General features: G+C 37.2%; 1 non-coding gene across 1 annotated transcript; it reads left to right on the top strand.

The window, feature by feature from the left end:
* The first annotated feature begins 3,780 nt into the window (after positions 1-3,780).
* trnaf-gaa (transfer RNA phenylalanine (anticodon GAA)) lies at positions 3,781-3,853 on the top strand. The gene has a single exon. It is a non-coding gene; the product is annotated as a tRNA-Phe (tRNA).
* The last annotated feature ends 2,014 nt before the right edge of the window (positions 3,854-5,867 follow it).

A 5,867-nucleotide genomic window follows, 5' to 3' on the forward strand; every position in this document is an offset into this window, starting at 1 on the left:
TGAAGTATTTTTGTTGGTGTCAAAGGCTCGATGATAGAGACTTAAGTGTAACATGTTTTGAAGAAACTTCTCCTTCCTCAGCAGCAAGAACTCACAAGCACCACTTCTCTCAGGTCCCAATATTTTTAGATCAGAACCTGAGACGTGATCTTTCTCCCTTCAGGTCTGTCAAAGGCCCCAATGAGGATTGAAGGAGGAAATAAGAAACACAAATAAATAAAACACCCAGTTTCTTTCTCTCTCTCTGTGCAACCTTCACTTGATCCAGCAAACTTCACACACAAAATACATCACACCTCTTAAGGCCTAATGGCTTGTTGGCATCTTTCATAATATTACCAAGAGCAGCAGCTGGTTTGTTCCTCACCTCAGTGAAGTAACAGGCTTCATTAGTACAAAGTCAATAAATCAATCACATTGTAATAATAATAATAACTTGTCAAACTAAATTATTTGTCATGATTTATACTTATTTACAGCAATTTCAGATCAGGCCAAATCTCCTAATGCAGCAAAACCACTTTTAAAACAAATATAACAGGGAATTTAAACATTTAATAATGTATTAACTATATTATATTTTTACAGATTAGAATGACTGATTTTTCATAATTATATGAATTCTGCTGACAGTCGGAGTTGAAGACAGGTTCCCCATGTGAGGCTGAATGTAAAGCCAGGATGCTTCAGTAAGAATCAACAATCTGTCAGTAACAATGGTGACACTGTCATGTGGTGCTGTGGGCTGGAGCTTCATGAACCTTTATGATGTGAACATATCATAGTACAGAAAGAATACTTTCACTCAGCTGAGACCATTCATCATGTTCACTGTTATATTCATGTGTCTGTGGCTTTCACTCGGTGAGTTAACTTTGACCTTTTTTTTGTCACTGCAGAAATATTAAATGTTGAATTAGTGATTTATTCTTCTGTGTGGTGGTCAGAAAAATGAGAATGTGCATGCTCTCTTCTCCATGACAGGTGACTCCATGGCAGCTTCAATAAAGCCACTTTTCACACATACAGTTATAGATGAAGGCAGTGATGTTACTCTGTCCTGCAGCTACAAATCAAGTGGTACAGGAAGCTACCTGCACTGGTACAGACAAAATCTAAACTGGAGTTCCTTCTTTTTCTATCACAAAGTGGACATAAAAGTGATTCAATCCCACCACGTCTCTCTGCTGAAGTTCATGAAAAGAATAACCAAGTGGGTCTGCTCATCTCCTCTGCTGCTGTATCAGACTCTGCACTATACTACTGTGCTCTGCAGCCCACAGTGACAGGAAATCCAACTGCACTGTACAAAAACTTTCACACAGTTATATTATACTGAAGGCTGATCAACTGCTAAGGTTACACAATTCCGGATGATATAATATCAATGATATAATCAGTTAAAAATAAATAAATGGATGGTTTGAGAGGTCAGTAAAAATATACACTCACCTGCCAGTGTAATCGGAACTTGTTCTTGATTTGAAGATTCCTGTTCTTGGCTGCAGGAGTGGAACCCAGTGTGGTCTTCTGCTGTTGATTGCTGAGCTGCTTTTCTGCTCACCATGGTTGTAAAGAGTTGCTGTGAGTTGCGATATCCTTGCTAAAAGCACTAAACAAGTTTTCAATAAGTTCATATACATCCCACTTTCTAAAGTCAAGATCCTGCAGAGTCTGAATTTTACAATGATATTTGTGTGTTAGCTTTTTGTAATCCACAGTGATTTTACATAGTGAGGTGTGTTTTAGTGAAATGAAGTCATTACTGAGAATTTCTGATATATATTAGCCTGCTGGATACACAGTACAACTAGGAACAGCTATTACACATACAGTAATATAATCTTATACCTTTTATATATTTACTTAAAAATGAGAAAATTGTCATGCTTGTGTGCAATCTACTTTCAGTGTTTCCTTTTTTTATAATAACCTGTTTATTGGTGAATTATTCTAAAATGCTTCAATATGTCTCAAGGCTTGTAAAAATATTTCTGCGAACAAAGACGAAACGATGAGAGAAAATCTTTCAGCAACATTGGTAACAGCCGAACATTGGCACCAGTTACCAGTTCTGTTCATACGAACTTTCATTTCTGAGAGGATCCATACACTCTAAAAAATAATGGGGCCAGTACCGGTTCTTCAGGGCGATGCCATAGAAGAACCTTTTTCAGGGCTTCAAAGAACCGTTCATGCAACAGTTCTTTAAAGAACCATTTAAACCATTTGTTTGAGCAGTGAAGACAGATTTGTGTAAACATAGCCTATGTGCATTGACCAGCAAATGGTAAGAGAATGCCAGGCTCTGAAGAACCATTTCCAATGTGAAGAACCTTTCGCATAATGTAATGGTTCATCACAGAGTTTTGACTCTCCATGGAACCATCCAGAGATTTGAAGAACCACTGAAGCACCTTTATTTTTTAGAGTGTAAGCAATACTCTTCTTTAACATAATGAGAGCATGAAAACTGATTCCATAATTGTCTTGATTGTTGGATTTTAAGTCATCCTTTGAATGTACTTCTTATATTTAATGACAGTTTTTCAATGAAAAAATACTGTTTCACAAAAATGTTCAGTGATTCCTTGATGACTTCTGTTAAAAGCGAGTTTGAATATTTGGGGTTTATATTCTTTTTTCAGGTTTTTTTTTCATAATCTATTTTTTTTATACCAACACAAAAGCTATAAAGTACAACAAAACAAAGACAATAGACAAAGACAACAGTGCACAAACAATGAACACAAGATGTGCAATGAACCAAACGAATAGGTAGATTTTCAAAAGTGCAAATTAAATCCTTAAGTGATTTATACAGTATCAGTGATTTGTATCAGTTTTTTTTTCTATTACCATTTTCTACACCGCAGAACAATACTGGAGACACCAAAACTTTGAAAAATACATATGGGACACACACAGAACTACCGGTATGTGACATACAAAAAAGTTTAAAAAAAATTCCCACAGGACTGCAGAAGAAACAAGGGGATACAAAAATTAGAACAACAGGGACAATAGAAAGAAAAGAGCAATGACAAAACCTACACAATACCTACACAATGATTGCAATACAAAAGAACAGTAAAAGATAGTGCAAAAACCCTATCAGCCCACCAGCCACCGGCGAAGCAGGCAGGGGCCCGATACAGACACAGCAACCACCGATGGGTCACATCACCGCACCCAGGACCCCAGACAGACCAAACACAGGGCAGCAAACGGGAGAGTAGAGCCAACACCAGTGCGCAGCTTTGTCCTTGAACTGCACTGCAACGACCTCATGCCATCGCTCCTGCACATCTAACATTGTGTGTGTGTATGAGAGAGAGAGAGACAAAGATTTTGATGATTTTGATCTGTGTGCATGTGTGCACTTATAAGGGAGATCATTACCCACTTGACACTGTGGATAACAGTTGAAATAATCAAGACTGCATGATTGGGGGGTAACAGTGAAATGAGCGAGCACAGAGAACACATTTACCTCATTATTTAGCTTATTATTTGCTCATTCTTTCGTGTGAACATTTGTTCATTTAATTAAAAACATGCTTGGAATAAAACAAATTGCCAACAACATAAAAGAGTTTCATTAATCAATTACCACATTACATATGTAATGCTTCCAGATGATACTATATATTATTTTAAACACTTTATATTTCATGAGATTTTGGTTGAAAAGGAACACCATGTGACCTTACCGATTGGATTTAGCGACTACTAATGTTTATATCGGTGACGTGACCGCTCAGATGGGGGCTTGATCTTGCCGAAATAGCTCAGTAGGGAGAGCGTTAGACTGAAGATCTAAAGGTCCCTGGTTCAATCCCGGGTTTCGGCACTGAGGTGTGTAGTGTGTGTTCACCTAAGGGGTGTGTTGTTCAAGTGTAGTTGATGAAAAAAAGTAGAGTTTTGATCCACTGTAGCCCAAAGTCAGCAGGACACTTGCAGAATGAATGGGTTTGATTTGTACCAACAAAGAGAGGCAACTTCAAGCCAACAGGACAGTTTGGTGTCTGCTCCATACACTTTGCAAAAGATAAATTTGTGAGGCAGATTCACATAGAAGGATTTGATTGATGTCTGGTACACGGAGCAGTTCCTACGATCTGGAAACAAAAGTCAGTAACACCATCCCAGCTCACCACACAGGAAGGGTCAAGCTTGTGTTTAACCTGTTGCTTGAATTTATGAGTTGTCCATCAGCGTCGCCAGACCCATTTTACTGGGGCACATGCCCCAATATATATCTGCTGTGATCCAGTAAAATTTCCTGATCACATTTCAGAAACAGTAATGTATTTGGCACTGCGGAATAACCGTACACTGTAAAAAATTGCAGCCTCATTTAGTTATGTCCACTTACTACCTCTCTTTAACACAAAGAGCTCTGACAATTTTTGGATTTTGAACTCAACTTTATGAGTTTTAGAAAGTAAAACTTATTGCTATCCATTGTGTTGACTATTTGAGAATTTCGCAGATTTGTATGTGTTGATTGAACTTGGGTTTGTACGTCATCAGTTAAAAAAAAGGAGAGGAAAAAAGGCAGGAAATTAAAACTTATTCATTGTGTTGACTATTTGGGAATGTGTCAGATTTGATTGAACTTGGGTTTGTACGTCATCAGTTGGAAAAAAGGAGAGGAAAAATAAGGCAGGAATGGGGGATGGGAGCTACAGAAAAAAACAACTATTTGCAGTGTCTTTAAGGCAACATTGAAGAACGGGAATACATTGCAGATAAGTCATGTTTCGAATTCTATCCAAAATATACACATTTTGCAGTAAACAAGAAGGGACTTCTTCCACCGGCGGAAGAAGACTATTTCCCTAACAATGGCCTGTTAAAATAAGCGGAGCAATACAACACTGTCTGTACTGAGTGCAACTGGAAAACCGGATTGTCGAGAGACGCGTGAGTTTTTCATGCAGCATCAGTGCCAGGTGAGTTTAATAATCTTTAATTCACTATTTTTCCATTAACCGTCGGTGCAGTAATGTAATAACAGTAACTATGTAGGTTGTGTTTTTTAATAGCAGGGAAAAGCTAAATTCGAGCCTTTGATTATAAGCTAATAGCTTGGTGGCATCTTTCATAATATTACCAAGAACAGCAGCTGGTTTGTTCCTCACCTCAGTGAAATAACAGGCTTCATTATTACAAAGTCAATAAATCAATCACATTATAATAATAGTAATAATAGCTTTTATACGAAATTATTTATCATGACTTACTCACAGCAATTTCTGATAAGACCAAAGTCCCTAATGCAGCAAAACCACTTTTAAAAACAAATGCAACATGAAATTTAAAGATTTAATGATTTATTTTTTCAATTATATTTTTACAGACCAGAATGATTGATTTTTCATAATTCCATGAATTCTGCATTCTGCATGAATTCTGAATTCTATGTGACTCGTACAGAGTCACATAGAGCTCGGCATATTTGTTCAAAAAAAAGTTTTTTTTTCTTTATTTAACACACTCTTTTTAAATGAAATTGATGAATGGGTTTTTTAGAGTAGTGAGTTAAAATAGGAATTTGGTTCTTTTATTCTATATGCTCATGTGGTATTATAGTGGATTTAGGAATAGTTACCTTATTTTAGAAAAGAAAGAAAAAAAATCTTTATTTTACCTGCCCTAACTTTTTCCTTATTTTCTGGTTTTCTCCATGCTCAACAACACAGGTGTAGAATTGGGTGTGGGTGGTATGGGCGTGTCCCTACTAATATTTCTGATTGAAGAAAAAAATCCCGCCCCATGCGCGGGACACAAAGGGTTACTGTCAGTTTCCATTGGGCGAAACACCACGCCCAATTCGCTCATGAATATTCACTCTGGGGGCG

The sequence above is a fragment of the Neoarius graeffei genome, chromosome 1, assembly GCF_027579695.1.
Source record: "Neoarius graeffei isolate fNeoGra1 chromosome 1, fNeoGra1.pri, whole genome shotgun sequence".
Lineage (NCBI taxonomy): Eukaryota > Metazoa > Chordata > Actinopteri > Siluriformes > Ariidae > Neoarius > Neoarius graeffei.